Below are 19,152 nucleotides of genomic sequence, written 5' to 3' on the forward strand. Positions count from 1 at the left end.
CAGTGAGTGTGAATTCCTGTCCTAGATATCTGACCTTGTTTTCTTGGTGTTTGTGTTTGCACTGGTCACAGGAGGGACTTGTGGTGCCTACACCAGGGCCCAGTGTCAGCTATCTTGTCAGTACTTTCACAGTCCCTGTGCATTGAGCATGGTGCATGGGTATGTACCTGGGCCATATGGGATGACGGCAATTGTGTCTGATTTGGATTTCAACAATGCGTTTTGTGACACCCACCCTCCCAGCATACCGGACATCCATTCTTGGGTTAGTGCTTCGTGTAGCATGGGACATAGCATGGCCTTGCTTTCTCAATGGGGCATACACATGTTAGTGGCATTAGCGTTGTTTTTGACTATGGTTCTGGCCAGTGAGTGTTTGGAGGTAGTTGCATGCATTTTGTGTAGTTGGGATGTGGATGCCATTACCCCCATGTTACATAAGTTGTTTGTGTACTCACCAGGCTCTGGAACTCCTTGAAGTCCATGTACTCCCACCGGCGGAAGCAGAGCCATCACCTACTCCTCCCAGGTATGGAAATGTACTGGTCTGCGGGGCCCACCACCTCCAGTGATGTTGCTCTGGGCATAGTCATCATTCATTTTTCGCTTCACTGCCCTCCGCAGATCGTACCACCTGGCTTGGCATTCAGTCCTGGTCCTTTTGATGGGTGCAACAGCATTCACCCTATCGACGATCCTCTGCCACAGGCGTGATTTTTCGGCTATGCTGGTCTGTCTGACCAATATTCCAAACAGCTGTGGCTCGACTCTGATGACTTCATTGACAAGGATCTCCAGCTCCTCCCTTGTGAACTTTGGATTCTTGTCTGTGGGCATGGTGTGGGGTGAGGGTGTGGATGGTTGTGGGTGTGTGGGTCTGAATGTAAAGTTGTGGGTCTGAATGTGAAGAGGGGGGTATGTGTGAAGGAGGTTGTGTGAAGGTGTATATGTTAAGGTGGATGGGTGCAGTTGTTGGTGTGTGTTCTCTAGCTGCAGTGAGTCTGTTGCAAAGGCTCATTGTTTGTGTGTGTGGGCCCTTTTTATTGGTCCATTTGTGGGTGGACCTCAGTTTGAATTTTTGGTGGGTGTGTTATAAGGGGTGGTTGTGAGTTTGGGCCGCTGTTTGCCTGTTTGGATGTGGCCAGGTCAGTCATTTCCATGTTTTGTGCACTGTAGACATGTTTTGTGGTGTTGTGCGAGTCGAATAGACCCTCCTTGTGCTGTTTTACATTGCCTATGTATGGTGCGTACATATGCGATGTTGTTGTGAGGTTCGTACATATGCGATGTTGGGGTACGCACCATCCATACGCGATGATGTTGTTGTAAGGTGTGTACATACACGATGTTGTTGTGAGGTGCGTACATACGCGATGTTGGGGTACGCACCGTACATACGCGATGATGTTGTTGTGAGGTGCATACATATGCGATGGTGGGTACGCACTGCACCGTACATACGCGATGATGTTGTTGTAAGGTGTGTACATACGCGATGTTGTTGTGAGGTGCGTACATACGCGATGTTGGGGTACGCACCGTACATACGTGATGATGTTGTTGTAAGGTGCGTACATATGCATGGGGGGCCTGTACGACTCGTACCCCTGTACGACTCGCACCCCGGGAACTACTTTTCCTGGGATACGAGTCGTACAAAGTTTGCTTTGTAGCGGGTAAAGTCATTCCCCGTGTACGGGACGTTTTCCGTACGAATCCTAAATCGGAAAGCCAGTCCGGATCGTACTTGTACGGTCGGACTGTATTTTTAGGCTTCGTACTGAAAAGTGTCCGGGTCCGTCTCGTACAACTTTTCCCAATCGAATTCGTACGGATCGGGCCGATCCGTATGTATTTTTCCCATACGAATCGTACTTCACTGGTGGGACGGGACTTGTACGATTCATACGGGAAAAATTACGAATATGAGTCGTACGGAAAAAGAAAATACAGGATCGGAATCGACCCCAGAATAGTATTTTACCTATTGAGGCCAATGGGTGTGCATTTAACAGCTCTGGCGCACAGGAGGGTCTCAACCTACTAGTTGTATCCACCATAACAGAGGGGAAGGGGGGTGAACAACGTCAATGAACAGCCTTGGGGCATAAAGGATGGTTCGAGCAGAGTGCCCCCCCAGGTCCCCCGGAAGGAAAGGCACATAGCACACATATCAACCCCAGAGGTCATAGGCACACAAGGGCAGGGACTGTAGGTAACAACACAAACCATCAATTAGCCCCCATTAATACAGGGGGTAGAGCCACCATAACCCAAGACTCTGAGGAAATGTCAGTTTGCACTGTTCGGGGTACCCCAGACCTGCGGTCTCTAGATGTACCACCTGCATCATGCCCATACACAGTGGTCCTGACAGGGGTTCCAGCCCGCACGAGCGATGGAGAAGAATCCCCACTAATGTTGATTATTAAAGCAGCCCACTGGTTGAGTAGAAACTGTGGGCCCGATTCACAGAACTAACTTAAGACAAAATCCTAAACTTACTACCATTTTGGTATTCACAGAAGGCACTTACTCATTTTGGTATTCACAGAAGGCACTTACTCATTTCGGTATTCACAGAAGTTAGGAGTCCTAACTTTAGGACTCCTAAATGCCTTCTGTGAATACCGAAAGTCTTAAAATTAGGATTTTTCGCAGTTTAGTAGTAGTATAGTTAGGACTCCTAACTTTAGGACTCCTAAATGCCTTCTGTGTATACCGAAAGCCTTAAAATTTGGATTTTTCTCAATTTAGTAGTCCTAAGTTTAGGACTCCTAACTTTAGGACTCCTAAATGCCTTCTGTGAATACCGAAAGTCTTAAAATTAGGATTTTTCTCAATTTAGTAGTCCTAAGTCTAAATTTAGGACTACTAAATTGAGAAAAATCCTAATTTTAAGACTTTCGGTATTCACAGAAGGCATTTAGGAGTCCTAAAGTTAGGAGTCCTAACTATACTACTACTAAACTGCGAAAAATCCTAATTTTAAGACTTTCGGTATTCACAGAAGGCATTTAGGAGTCCTAAAGTTAGGACTCCTAACTTTTGTGAATACCGAAATGGGTAAGTGCCTTCTGTGAATACCAAAATGAGTAAGTGCCTTCTGTGAATACCAAAATGGTAGTAAGTTTAGGATTTTGTCTTAAGTTAGTTCTGTGAATCGGGCCCGTAGGATTTAACATCACCAATCACAGGCATATTTTAATTGCTAGAAGGGTGTCCTGGATCAGCAATTCCAGGGCATTTCTTTCCAGGGGACTGCGTGATCATGAACTTTAGGCACCCTGAGCTTGTATACAACTTACTTATGCAGAGTAAGGGGTTTTACCATGACGAGGGTGGCTCTAGTATTAAAATGCTCCCCTTGGGCTTCTTTTACAGACATATGATGAACCCGAATAACTGTGATGAATACAGGGGTCATATGGTTGGAAACACATTGGGGTGGCCTAACGGTCCCAGTATATAATCAGTACGCACTCCTTAACAATGCAAGGGATCTAAATGAAATTGACTGACTGGGCTCGTCGGGTGCTCACGGTCTTGAGAGTTATTTCATCAACAAAGACTTGGGAGGGACAGTTACGGCAAATCCAAATGTGGAAGCTGTCAATCTATCCCATTTAGAGCACTTGGTACCCGGTACGCAAGAGCAAATCGTGAGACTACACAGCTCTATGTGTAGCGCCAAAATTCTCTACAGAAGCGAGGTATGGGGTTTTATTGACACGCAGCATTTATAAACGGAGGAAAATAAGTATCTTCTGCGCCTACTCAAAGTGCCTCAGAGTATACCTTCCAACATCATCCATGAAGAACTTGGCGTCAGTTATGTCAGAGATAGGTTGGAAGTCAAACCCCTAATCTGCTGGGCAAAAATTTGGGCAAATACTGAGGCCTCATTAAGCAAGCAGATTATAACAGATTGCCTTGCCCGTGATCGGGGGCTGCACATCCCATGGCTGAAGTATGTGAAGGAGACTCTAGAAAGCATAGAATGCGCAGATCTTTTCAATAACCCTACAAAAATATCTGTGCAGGATAAGGCCCGGGTTAAGGACCGGTTCCAGAAGCATGTTATATCACTCAAGGAAGGTAGGGAGTTGGTCAAGCCGTCAGTTAGAGAACATCTCCTGACAAAATCATGTCTGGGTATTGAGCCTTACCTATCTTACTTCTATAATGTCCATGATAGATTTAGGTTTAATCTTCTGCACCACATACTAGCTGACCCGGTAGGATATACTTTGTTTATAGAGTTGAAGGGTCCGTGTGGCTGCGACCATCGGTCTCCACAGGATACCCTTCACTTTGTTTTATTATATCCTTTTTGCTCGCAACCCATGAGTTTGTCTTTAAAAAGTATTTTAAGGAAAGCTAAATTCAAACATGCAAGGGTGACCCTGTTATTTTTAAAGTTGTCCACAGATGCATTAACCTTATTTTGTTATTTTTTTAATGGCAGCGGTCAGACTCAGAAATACAAGAGGCATTAGGTGAACAAATGTGGTCCGTAATGTTAGCCTGTAAATGGCCGTGAGAGTGAACGTGATGAGGGGAGGGGTTTTCAATTGTGGAGGGATTGAATATGTATTATCTTAAGTTGTTGAATTGGTATGTTTTTATATCAAGATGTATTCTACCCGTACCTCTGTGGTCCGTGATGTTAGTCTTTTATTGGCTCTAAATATGAATTTTATGAGAGGAGTGGTTCCTAATTATGGATGGATTGAATATGTATCATTTTAAGCTGTTGAATTGTTTTGTTTTTACATCACAATGTATTTTTCCTGTACTTTTATGGTATCTTTTTTATACCGAATAACGTGTTTTGATTGATTGATTGAATGAAGACATGCTAATAAGGCTACAGAGAGAGGAAGACATTATTAAAAAGAGGAAAGCTTTAAAATTTCAGCGAGACAAGCAGGATTATGAAAATGGACAAGTTTTCACATTTTTGAAAAAATATGATTCCTTAAAAGCTGGAAGAAAAGAAACACCTAGACAGGAAAATCAGGTGAGTACCAGCATCCAAGGCTCCACATCTGCATCTGACATCAGCTCAGCCTTAGAGAGCGAATCTGAAACAGAACAAAGTAAAGGGGGACAAAGTTTGGGGTTTCCAAAGCTCCCCTTGGCACAAGCGCATGACTTCCTACGGCAGGACAGACGGCAAACTTTGCGTCCAAGAATTCAAAAATGTGAAGTCAAACAAAGACGCAACAAAAAGCGCTGTGAAAAATGCAAACAGTGCCGGAAACGACAAGCCATACAAAAAGCCAGTGAACAGCAGATGCCACTGAACTTACTAATATAGTAAGTCCCAGCATCTTTCATCTTTCATCAGCAGACTTTGAATTATTAACGGATTTCCAACAACTGCAACATGAGAACAATGAAGATGCAGGCGAGTCCATGTACCAACAGCCTAACCCTTTTGGAACTGTGCGAACGGAATTCAAACCAAAATCCACGTTCCAGCCAATCATGTTACATGTTACAAGACACTCTGGATATCTTTAATGATCATGTAACCTCGGAAATCAAAAAACTTATTTACCAAATATCACATGCTCGCAAAAAAAACAATCACCAAAATGATAGGTTTTACCAACTAATAAAGAAATGTAAAACAAGCGATCAAATCATTATACGTAATTCTGACAAAGGAGGAAACATAGTAATTTGGCGACAAAACAACTACATGGAAGAAGCCGCAAAACAATTGAATGAAAGGAAATGCTATAAAAGGAGCAGCCTTCAATCAGTAAAAACTTCGTGGAACGACTTCTATGCCAAATTTCTTGCGTGGAAGAGTGCTGGCCTCCTGAGCCATGATGAATTAAAATACCTGAAAAACGATCACCCAACAATGTTGGTGATATACTTCATTCCGAAGGTACATAAAGACACCATCAAACCATCTTTATTTCTGCACCAAACAGCTTACTAGAAAACACCTCCAGCTACATAGACTTCTTTTTACAGGAGCACGTACGAACATTGCCGTCGTCTATTCAGGACACCAGTGAATTTCTCAGGATCATCAACAAGTTTGAATGGGAATCTGACTACTTATCGATGTCCCTCGACGTTACTTCGCTGTACACAAGCATCCATCATCAAGATGGTATAAAGGCCGTTGAACATTATTTGGGCTCTAGGCCAATGAACTTATACCAACATAACAAAATGCTTGTGAAAATGATTGCCTTCTGTTTAGAAAATAATTACTTTCTATTTCAGAATCAAGTATTCCAGCAATCACGTGGTGGAGCAATGGGGGCTTGCTTTTCACCAAGCTATGCTTGCCTCCACATGGGATGGTGGGAAGAACAACTTTTAAAAGTGAAATATGAGAGCACATTGAATAATCATGTTATTGCCTGGTTAAGGTATATCGATGGTTTGAACGTGATTTGGAGGGGCTCGGAAGCAAGTGCACTCACATTCATTGAACAAATAAATATGAATATGTTGAATTTACACTTTACCGCAACCATCAGCAAACAATCAGTGTGCTTTTTAGATGATGACATTTATACAACAGGTGGCAAAATTGAAACCAAATTTCACCGAAAAAAGACAGCTGGTAATACTATATTGCACGCCACAAGTCATCCAGAGAGTATCAGCCGTCCAAGACTTATGTCAAACCGTCAGCATATTGACGATATGGAGATATCAATTGCTACAGCTGTACCAATGAAATGTTTAGCTGCAAGTCTTGTGGGGCATATATTCATGGCAAAAGAAAACGTTTTTGAAGGATCCGTCTAATAAAAAGTTTGACTCATCTTTGAGGAAACTTTCTATGGGATTTCATCTTGCTAAGCAAGACGGAAAAAATGGGGTATGCGCCAATCAATCTTTTAATTTCAGATTTCAAAGACGTTTTTAAAGCAATAGAGGAGGGTTCTGGGTGATTAACTCTTCCTGAAGCCATGGGGAGACAAGTTAAGTATTTGTTGGATATTCAATTTGATAGATAAGTTACTCTTGCTGAGGGTGAAATAGTAGCTGATTATCGTATTTTTTTTCTGAAAGACTGGCATGCCAACTCCTTTCCGAAGTTTGCTTCTGTACTACTTCATTTTGAAGAGACAAGACTCTTTGGCATGAAAATAGAGGATACATCCCATTTCATCTCTAAAGAAAGAAACCACTTTTCTGGTTGTTTCAAAGAGAGAGGAAAATTCTCCACTTCTTCAAAATACAATGCCCCTCACTATACCAGAGATGGCATCCTGAGGCAGGTTTGAAAACATAGCATGGATTAATAGAATAGTTAGAATAAAAAAAAACCTTTTATTGTGCGACGTTATGTTTTTACCAACTTTTGCGTGGTGCAGGTCTATCATCTGGATGTTCCTATAGTGTTCTAATGTTTGTGCACGTCTAAACATGTCATATGATAAATGCAACATTGAAAGGGTTTGCATACAAGGGTGGAGGATCTACAACCCTGTATCTCTCCTACCAACCGTATGTGGCCGCCTCTACCTGCCTCTAGCTTTCCTACTCAATAACAATCATCCTTTGCTGTTTGAGTTAGTTGCAGATGAAAACCATGGGAAATACTGCTGTGGGGGGAAGGATGAAGCTCTGGGCAAGGGAGGCTAGTTCCAGGTTGTATAAAGTATTCCATGGTTCAAACCATGCTGTAGGAGGAAACCAGGTGGAGGCAGGGTGAAACCGGTGCCCATCGCATCTGTTCAAGCCGGTAAAACCAGGCCTCTCCTGATTAGGTAGACCAATATCCTACCAGGAAAAATTGCTCGTATAGTATACAAGATTATAGGAGGCAGTGAAGTTGACATATTAAGTAACGCTGGTGGTCCTTGTGCACCACCGATATCTATGATCTATTTCAGACTATTTTATGTTAAGAAATATATGCATATTGCTGTATAATAAATATAGAAAAACAGTAATGGATGGAATGCTTGAACTAATCTCAGCTACAGGTAACCACTCAGGCTGCATTCCATTCCATCGTTATTTTGCACACCCTGCCACCTCAGTTTGAACCCATCCATCCATTTGATATCTCTGACCCAGTATGACCGACTTCCACAATAATGGTGTTGTTTTGTGCCTGGGAGCAATCTCTAGGCACCAGGAGTAGTTTCTTCAGCCTCCTGGGATCTAAACTATGCTGTTTTTCCCGGGGCTTGGTTTCCTGCTTCAGGACCTGTCCTCTGGGCGCTTGGCACTATTGTGTGGGGAGACCTTTTTTTTCCCTCCTGCTGACCAGCAGTGTAATTAACTGGAGGGGAAGCAAAGGCCTGGAATCTGTTTAGCGCTGAGCATGGAATTTTGACAATTCTTCAAGTGCCATAAGAAGTAAAGTTATCACAAGAGTGACAATGGATCTGCACTTTCTGTACCTGTTTTCCTTAAAATTGACAACCGGTATTTCTAGGCCAATATATGATAAAACTTTGCATTTGCACATATTATGTCCCTAATGTATAATGCAGTGAGCACACAGCTTTTTCAGTAAAGCACTACAGACTTTCACTATGTATGCCCACTCACATTATAAGGCATATCACCTAAGGATCCCTTATGTGACATGATACCTATGTGCAGATACTGGGCTAAGCTAGTAGGTAGTCTCACATGCTCAGCTAGCACACCTGTGTACGCACGTGTTCACATGCATCAAGCCCAGAGTATCATATCCAGCTGCACAGCAGTGGGCCTTATCTTAATAGGAATACGTACGTGTTCGTGGTGGTGGAATATATGCGGCATTCATTGATTTCTCCACAGCGTTCGATAAGGTGGACCGTCCAACGCTGTGGAGAAAGCTCGCTACTTTAGGTATGCCGTTACAGTTACTTGAACTTGTAAAATCCCTTCACTCGAACACGTGGTGTAAGGTATTACAAGGCGGAGAAAGAGGTTTGTCTCAACCTATTCCTTCCCCTAATGGGCTGAAACAAGGGTGCATACTGGCTCCTATATTGTTTTCTCTTTATACGGCAGACCTTCCTTCTTCCATCTCAGTGTGCGACGGGATAGCCCCGATAATTGGAGGATCATCAGTATCAATACTAATGTACGCAGATGATATCCTCATATTAGACTTAACACCGAAGGGCTTATCTAACCGCTTACATGCATTAAATCAATTCGCAGTAGCAAACTACATGAAGATTAACGCTTCGAAAAGTAAAATCATGTGCATTTTTGGAAAGAAAAAATGTAGGTCTGAAAATTATAGATGGGCTATAGGTGGCCATAGTTTAGAGGTGGTTAAAACCTACACCTTCTTAGGTAAAATAATCTCTGCAAATCTCAGTGAGAAACCCCATACAGACCATAATGCGCGTAAAGCATTGGCTCATGGTATGGGGCTCTGCTCCTTGTATAAGGCCACAGGGAAGAGACATTTCACATTATTTTTGGATGTATTTAGGGCAAAGATCCCCGCAACCCTACTGTATGGGTTAGAATTAGTGGAGCTAAAACATTGGGGATTTTTACATAGAACGGAAGGAAAGATATTAAGAAGAATTACTTCTATTAACACTGCTTGTTCTATATCCTCATGTAGACTGGAATTCGGACTCCGAAGTTGTTGGGTACAGGGGTTGATTGCCCTTATAAGGTGGGTAGCTTGCTTAGCTAGAGGTAAAAAGAATTCCTTACGGGAAGCCATTAAAAATGAGCTTCTGGGCAATTTTAACGAGTTTTCACTGTTAGTAAAAAACTTTAGAAAAGCAGCTACTCTGTTAGAGCTGGATGTAAGCACTTTGTTTTTACTTACTCCCTCTGAACTAAAGTCTAAATTAAAAAATGTATCTTGGGAACTCAGTTATAAATTGGATATGATTGCCCAACAAGGAAAAACGGAAAGGCAACTTCTTTTAAATTCATACTTACCAAAGCTGGCACAACAATACCTTACATGGAATATCCCCCACAGAGTCCGTAGGTTATGGTACCTATTAAGACATGATTTGCTTCCACTAAATACCCTTTTAGCTAAATGGTACGGTGTATCATCGATGTGTAATCTTTGTCATAATGCGGTACAGGATCGCAATCACGTATTGTTTATTTGTCCCGCTTTACGCTCATTGCGTTACAAATGGTTGAAACCTATTTGTTTACAATTAGGAATTTTAAATGTAAATACTTTCTTCCATGCACTTTATTGTCCACCAAATGAAATGTTCTGTTTTAAAGTTTTTAACTTTTTTAAAGGCTTTTTAGATATTTATTGAATGATATATAGAGAAATATTAGACAATTGTCTGACCAGTGAATATGATGTATTACTTTCTCATCCGCCCTCTTGTGATTTTATTGTAAGTATTGTCGTATAATTGTGTGTTTATTTTATGTGGCCCTCTTAAGAGAGCCAAAACATAATAAACTTGAACTTGAACTAGGAAGCCGCTGGTGGTCAGCACTTTCAGTCCATTTCCACAACTCCAAAACCAGGTGGTCAAAAAGCGAAAAATCCAGGTGGATTAAATGGGCAGAAACTATTTGCTACATATATACCTACAGACATTTTCTTTGGAAGGCAAAGTTTTTTCTTAGCTTGTATCTGCTATACTTCGGGGTCTCTCCCTCTCTGTCTCTCTCTCTCTCTCTCTCTCTCTCTCTCTCTCTCTCTCTCTCTCTCTCTCTCCGATGAGGCCAACCTTTACTATTGCAGGGGTAGGAGAGTTGTGTGTTCTAAGTTTGATGACAGTCTTCATGTTCGTCGCACTTATCTTTTTGATCTGAATGTGCATGCATGGTAATATACTGTATTCCTTAAGTTGCTACAGGTTACTTTTAATGGACTGCATCACCACCATGGCTCCCATGCCTTGATTTGATAAACAATATAAGCGTGTCTTTTTTGATAAAAGAATCATGTCAAGATTGTATTGCATGCAAACACTTGGGTTCCTCAACACTTTTTGCGTTATGTTGAGGTACCACTCCTTTCGTGACAAGCGAATTCGAGCATGTCACATAATTGCAGAGGAGAGGACACGCACTGAATTTATGATAAATGGTGACAGGGGTGTGTTTGATACAGCATGTCGACATGTGGCATTTATGATTGAAATTTCCATGAGACTCATTCACCAATCAACTATGAATGAATGAGCACTGTCATCCCATTACTCTATTTTTCTTTATTGTTTCTTCTTTTACTAGGTTGGATCTAGGAACGCCCAATGGACATTCATGTTGGCTCACCAACGCCTAATACCCTAATTATAGGTACCTTAGGAATATAGAGTGTCACCGTCTCTGATTCCTTTTTTTTTATTCTTTCACATCTCTATCACGGTCCTGATGAAGCGTGACGGGATCCACTAGGGACCCAACCAAAGTGCGAAACATGTCGACCTAATGCACTCACCATCACCATCACCATCACTCATACTCACTGACAAGAGAACAGCAAGAAAATACTCATTCCCATACAATATTTCAAAAAGAGGCATTCCTTGTCTACTGTTTTTTAATCTTACCACTCGGACCTTTGAATAAAATCTTGTTCTTGGTACCGAGGGGGTAATTTTAACTCAGTGACTTTGCTTTGCTACCCACTCACCCGCACGCACAACTGCGGCGTCACTCCTAAAAAAATCTCCGACAAAGAGCCCTCTTGCGGGGCCCATGGGGGACTGCAGCGCCATCCCCATTAGGAGCAAATGCCATTTGATGAAGCATGATACCTGCATGGGTGTGTGAGGGCACTCCTTCTATAAGGAGGAATTCCCCTACCTTCATCACAATCCAACCTTGACTGTGATTTTTTTTTACTCACAAGTTTCCTTAAGCTACCAAATAGGTTTGCTTTTCTCTCTATCAGGAACAGTTACCCACTAGTGAATACCACATTAACCTTGGGAGCACGGGTACTGGACCTATTTTTTCTATAGTTCTCTGTCCCCCCTCTTTTTGTGATTATTTATTTTTGCACTAGGAAGCTCTGTTTTTTAAATTGGGATACTGGTTGACAGGGAGTGTGCCCTGATTAAGCAGCAACCACAATCCTAGTCAGGGAAAGGCACAAGCAAACCCCAAATATATCTCTGCCCAACCTCCTGGTAGCTTGGCACAGAGCAGTCAGGCTTAACTTGGAGTCAATGTGTAAAGTATTTGTCCAACACTTCAAACAATGAAAACACCACACAAAAAGATCTCACATAAGGTTTGAAAAAAAAGAATAATTTTTAATGACACAAGAGCAAAACAACAAAAATCCGGTCAGTAAAACCGGAGAGATTCAACTATAAAGTTTTAAGTCAAGATAGTGCCAAAAAGCACAAAGCGCTAACAAGGGACATCTGGTCGCACCGGAATGGGACAAAGTCACAAGTTCAAGCTAACCGTGATTTTTATTTTTATTTAATTACTTGAGTTTTATATAGCGCTGGCTAGACCCGGAGGTATCAGAGCGTTTTACATGAGGAGAGTTACATAGGTTACAAGTTACACATTGTTACAGAAGGTATGTCAATTACAAGTTACATCCGTTGGTTCAAGGCGTGTAGAGGGTAAGGGGGTAATGTAAAAGGGCGACAGGGAGGGAAATTAAGCGGAGAATTGGCAAAAGGAAAAACAGAGCAAGTAGGGAGAGAGAGACTCAGGGGAGAGAGGAAAGGAATGGGGGAGGCAAGCTAAGAATGAAGGAGGGAAGGGATGAGGAGTGAGGGGTTGGAGACACAGCGAGGAGATGAGGAAGTAATTGTGTCTGATGTCCGGCTGGGTGGAAGACAGTTCCCCGCGGTAAAGGGATCATTCCCAGTCTTCCATTTAGTGTGATTCCCTTGTCACTGTGGACTCTATCAGTGGGGTCGCTGAGACTTCAGGGCATAGATGCTGGATCCCTCCCCAACGAGGGGAGAGGAGTGCTTTGGTCAAGGGCACACTTAGAAGAATGAAGGAGGAAGGAGGAGGGGGAGGGGGTAGGAAACTCAGCGTGAACACAGTGTCCGACTTCCGGCAGGGTAGGAGACGGTTTCCAGTGGTAAGGAGATCAATCCCAGACCTCCACTATGTGAGACTCCCTTGTTACTGTGGACTCTCTCAGAAAGGGTCTCTGAGACTCCAGGGCAAAAATGCTGGATACATCCCCAACAAGGGAAGTAGGATTGCTTTGGACAAGGGCATACTAGAGGGGGCCATAATAGGGAGTCGGGCTGGTAGGTTTGCATAGGTTACAAATTACACATTATTACAGAAGATACGTCAATTACGAGTTACATCCATTTGTTCAAGGTGTGTAAAAGGGTAAGGGGATAATTTAAAAGTGCGACGGGGAGGGAGATTGAGTGGAGCAAAGGCGCGAGGATAAACAAAGCAGGTAAGGGGAAAGGGATTCAGGGAGAGAGGGAAGGAATAGGGGAGGCAAGCAAAGAATGAAGGAGGGAAGACGTGGGGAGGGGGTAGGAGACACAGCGAGGAGACGAGGAAGTCCAGGCTAGACCCGGAGGTATCAGAGCACTTTACATGAGGATTAAGGCAAGTTAAAGCGTTAAATCAATTGCAGTTACTTTACAATTAGATCCTTTACTAGTGCATTCAATAAACATAGAAAAACAATGTCTGATGTCCAGTCGGCCCCTCTGCTCACCTTTGGGGACCACATAGGGCGTAGACCTGAAATCGCCTGACTGACGCCATTTTGAAGATAGGCAACATCACCCAGTATGTGATATTGGGCAAACATAGCGGGGACCAGGAGTGTGAGTATAGGTAAAGTGAATGACCACTCCAAGATGGCCACCATAGTTTGTGAAGGAAGGAGGACCATTTCTATTTCCATGCTCAGCAGATCATCGAAACTGGGGAAAGGAGCAGGCCCATTTTTATGTCCATGCTCAGCAGATCCTCCAGATCAGGGAAGGGGGCGCCATCTTCGGGATCAGCGGTAGGAGGACTGCATGGTAATCTAATTATAGCAATTAAACAACAAAAGAGTGACAAGGGAAAAAGGAGCAAAAAAGCACGGGCAAAAACCAAAAAGATTTGTTAAAAGAACCCTCACTCACCAACCTAGTTGGTGACATGCTTCATCATCGGGTTCCCACCAGAGAGGCCGAGTGCCTCTCTGGTGTGCTACAACGCCTGAATTACAGCGGAGCTGGTTTTTGAATGTGAAAGGGAGTGGAGTTAAAAGGTAAATGGTTTTAACCATCAACTAATTTAATATCGGCAAACCAAAAACCAAATAAAAACGTGAGTTGGACAAGTTCTGGTTTGTTAGGTTAACCAGAGCTTAACCAATTAGTGATAAGGTCGACATGACATGTTTCTGCTTATAATGCCCAGTTGGCTAAGCTTTCATCAGGACCACAAGGGTCTCCACGGCGGTATGCGCACGCTAAGGCGCACCCTAACCTGTGGAGATCAAAATGGTAAAACTCACGGTTTTACCGAAAAGCCATCCTAATATTCCGGGGCTAAGAATGTCTGAAAAAGAAAGAAGACAGACGTAACATATACAAAGACATAAACAGACATAATTTTGTCGATTTACATTGATTCGTCTTTACTCGTTTTGGTGAATAAACTATTTGATAATCCCGTGCTGTGGAGCGGGAGTGGGTGTCCCAATAGCAATTGTAGCTCAAAATACCCAAAAACGAGTAATTACTCGTTGCAAAGAAGGGACTCATAGAGGTATCTCCATAAGACCCTGTGCACTAATTGTGCCTGCGTACGATTACATTATGTGGTGTCAGGGTAACAGACAAAGTGCACGTGACAGGAACTACGGAGTATTTACTTCCGCATTTCCCACTCACTCACTAATATCCGGGCCGAGGAGGACAGATCGAGGCTGACTGCGGGAGTGTGCGAGCATGGAAGTAAGTTGGGGAACCACTTCTTGGCTAAAACCAGTTTCGTTTCAACATATCTCTCCTAACAGAACGAAACATTTTAATTCTTTATCTTTCATTTTGGCAGAAACTATAGCTCACTACCCCCCTCCCGGACCCATGGTGCTAGTAACATCGAGTATTTAAGTAAGATGTTCAACCCTTTTTATCCATGCAGCTGTTCTTTTCACTATTAATTTTAAACGCTAGACATGCTTTGGAGCAAACGGCGCCTGGCAATCACCTCAGACGCTTGTTTTTTAGCATGCCTATCACTTCACGAGTCCGCTATTCCTACGGCATACACAGTGGCAAAATAGCCACCACGATTGCACTTTGTCTGTTACCCTGACACCACATAATGTAATCGTACGCAGGCACAATTAGTGCACAGGGTCTTATGGAGATACCTCTATGAGTCCCTTCTTTGCAACGAGTAATTACTCGTTTTTGGGTGTTTTGAGCTACAATTGCTATTGGGACACCCACCCCCGCTCCACAGCACGGGATTATCAAATAGTTTATTCACCAAAACGAGTAAAGACGAATCAATGTAAATCGACAAAATTATGTCTGTTTATGTCTTTGTATATGTTACGTCTGTCTTCTTTCTTTTTCAGACATTCTTAGCCCCGGAATATTAGGATGGCTTTTCGGTAAAACCGCGAGTTTTACCATTTTGATCTCCACAGGTTAGGGTGCGCCTTAGCGTGCGCATACCGCCGTGGAGACCCTTGTGGTCCTGATGAAAGCTTAGCCAACTGGGCATTATAAGCAGAAACATGTCATGTCGACCTTATCACTAATTGGTTAAGCTCTGGTTAACCTAACAAACCAGAACTTGTCCAACTCACGTTTTTATTTGGTTTTTGGTTTGCCGATATTAAATTAGTTGATGGTTAAAACCATTTACCTTTTAACTCCACTCCCTTTCACATTCAAAAACCAGCTCCGCTGTAATTCAGGCGTTGTAGCACACCAGAGAGGCACTCGGCCTCTCTGGTGGGAACCCGATAATAAAGCATGTCACCAACTAGGTTGGTGAGTGAGGGTTCTTTTAACAAATATTTTTGGTTTTTGCCCGTGCTTTTTTGCTCCTTTTTCCCTTGTCACTCTTTTGTTGTTTAATTGATTTAACCTTGGGGGAACAAGAGTGATAGTCCCTCACCCTCTCTGTGTTTTTTGAGAAATCTAATTATAGCAACAGGCCATAAACATACAAAATGGGCGCTCACAAATGCACACTTCAGCCCAAAAGAAGTCCCGATGTTAGCAGTCCACAGGTGAGGGAGGGTGAAGCTGTTATTAGGGGATCACCCCATATTGACTGTCTCCGAGTCAAGTGACCGGCCCCTGGACCTTCCACGGACCAGTAACCAGGTAGTGTGAGAGACTATGGGGTCAGTAGTTCTCCAGCCACTTTGAGGTTCAATAACAGGGCAGTAAGAGAGTCGGCGGTCCGCTCACGCACACCAAGTGCCACCGGGCCAGATGACTGCAATATGGGCTTGTACGGTGCAGCAGCTAAGCCTCCTGACACCCACCACAGTACAACACTGATCAGTTGGCAATCAACGTTTCCTGCTGTTCCTGGCACGGGCTTTTCACTCTCCAGCGAGGCACCGCAATGTAGTCATGCGTGGGGCTCGCAGCCGCCGCGGCTGGATCACTGGCAGACACCACTGTGGGCCCCACGCTACAAGCACGTCTCAGTTAGTGAGGACGTAACCCCTCGCAGCACTTCAACGTGGAGAGCACTCCTCAGCCCATGAATCTCTGCATTCGCTCCAAATGCTGGTGTTCAGCGGCCTCCACAACATCCATTCACAGCGCGTCACCTGGGCTTACCGCAATCACTGCTAGATACCACGCTCAATCTATCACCTCCTCAGTGCTCGCGCCGTAGCACAATCGGCATCCACAGCGCCAGAGTCCCACAATGTAGCTCTTCACTGGCCCCGTAACTCACCCCCAGGCCCCAGCGACACCCATCCTGATGGAGCTCAGGCTGACTACAGGAACTCAGCTAGGCCTGCTGGACAAAGTATCTTAAATCCTAGTTGAGGAGCATTGTGTCGATCCGCATTGAAGATGTGCCGCACAGCTGAAGCGATGGGTTGATTACGAGATGCAGCGAGGCTGTGATGGATGTCCAGTTGCATCGATGTCAAGGATCCTGTGAATGGGGCTTGCGATGCGATCCTGACATTGAGGAGGCCTTGCACAGCTGGCGATGTGTTGGTTCTGGGGAGCTGCGAGGCTGCGATGCGAAATGCGGAATTGTCGATGTTCCCATCGACGATAGATGGGCAGCGTTGTTGATGATGTGTTGGTTCTGAAGTTGCTGGGGCGATGCGATTCCTGCAGCAGTGGTGATGAGTCAGTTCTGCTCAAGGATGTGCCACTCAGCCGAGGAAATGCATCAGTTCTGCTCTGGGATGCTTCTCAGTAGAGAAGATGCATCGGTTCTGCTGGCAAGCAGCTTAGACCCACTTCCAAGGGTCCAGGACAGGGATGGCACCACTTGGCAGGGTAGACTCAGATGGTTGAGTCCGAGTGAAGAAGAAACGTCGTTGGAAGCCTGTTTTGTCCCTGAGGCATCAGATCAGGAGATGGGCCATCTAGCCCTTAGAGTCACTCTGGGTTCTGGGTTCAAGAGATTCAAGTCCAGTCCTTCTCGCCCAGGCAAGAGGACAAAAGGCAGCAGTTCAGCACAGCAAATCGAGAGTCCAGCAGAGTGGCAGTCCTTCAGTAGCACAGCAGTCCCTCTTTCTGGCAGAGTATCACCAGGTCCAGAAATGCACTAAAGTGGTAGTGTCTGAGGTCCTTCTTTTATACACAGCTGTGCCTTTGAAGTTGGGAAAATCTTCTAGAGGCATGCTTCTGAAGTGGACAGATGCCTGCCTTGCCGGCCCTGGCTCCAGACTAACCACAGTGGGTATGCAGCCCTTTATGTGGAGACAGGACACAGACTATTCAAGTGTAAGTAAAGCTGGGCCCAGCTCTTCCCTCCCATTTTGACAGTGATGGCCCATTCAGTCACACCTAACTTCCCATTGTGTGTAGCTGTCTAGGAGGAATACACAAAGCCCAACTGCTAACTACACCTAGGAGATTTCCCTTCCTCCGGCATTTTTTAAAAGTTTTTGGATTTTTTTTAACTACCATATTTCAGTTCATCTCGAAAGTAACAAATATCTGCATCCTACTCAGTCTGGGTCAGAACTAATTGTAGTACAGAAACAGCTTTACTAGCAGTAGTTCACTACATTAAAGGCACGCTAGATAATGAGGGTAAGGCCCTCCTGGTTATGTTGGATTTATTGTGCACTTCAACATGGTTCCCCATGAAAGACTGTTGACCCACCTATAAGCCATTGAGATTGGAGGATTGACCTTGAAGTGGATGGCTTCCATTTTGAAAAACAGAAACCAAGGGGTGTGGCTTCCCCTGTTCTCATCCCCAATCTTTGAACTGGCAATTGGAGCACCTCAAGGTTTGGCATTAAGCCTCACCTTATTCAATGCCTATCTTACACCTCTGGCTGCTTTAGCTGAGACATTTGGGGCAAAAGTAATATCACACGCCGACGACACACAGTTGCTTTTTACATGTGAGAAAAGGGGAAAGTGATGGAGGAGTTATTAATCTTGCTTCACCCATGTGTTCAATGGATGTCCATTAACCAATTAAAATGGAAAACAGACAAAAACCAATTGTGTTTTTTGGTCCCATCTCACCTGATGTTTAGAGAATTTGCTGGCCTCAGGGTGTCCTGCCCCTGGCACACAACAGAGCTTGGTAAAAAAAACATAGGTGTCACAATTGACAGTGCCCCTGTCTTTCCAACCTCAAATTCAGGCTCTTGTGAGCTCCCATTTTGGACTGCTATGCTCTTTAAAAATTAAAAACATTTTTACGTCTCTTATCTGTTGAAACCAAGAAAACAGTGATCCAGGATTTGATTACTTCCAGACTTAACTGTGGAAATGCATTGTACTTGGGTCTTCCTGAATATATTCTTAGTCCACTGCAAGTGGTCCAGAACAACCCTTAACCTTGCTTCAAGAACCCACATGACTTCGCACTTGATAGCGCTTCAATGGCTCTTCATTAAAAAGAGTATTCTTTTCAAGAAACTTGTCCTAGCTCATAAAGCCCTTCATGAGAAAGGAGCAGTGTACCTGAGGAGGAGGATTTGTGCCTATGCCCCTCCCAGGCATCTATGGTCAACTCACAGTTATTTAGCCAGAATCCATGAAATATGCCCAGCCAGAACCAGAGGAAGATTAT

This window comes from Triturus cristatus, chromosome 8 (assembly GCF_964204655.1).
Source record: "Triturus cristatus chromosome 8, aTriCri1.1, whole genome shotgun sequence".
Lineage (NCBI taxonomy): Eukaryota > Metazoa > Chordata > Amphibia > Caudata > Salamandridae > Triturus > Triturus cristatus.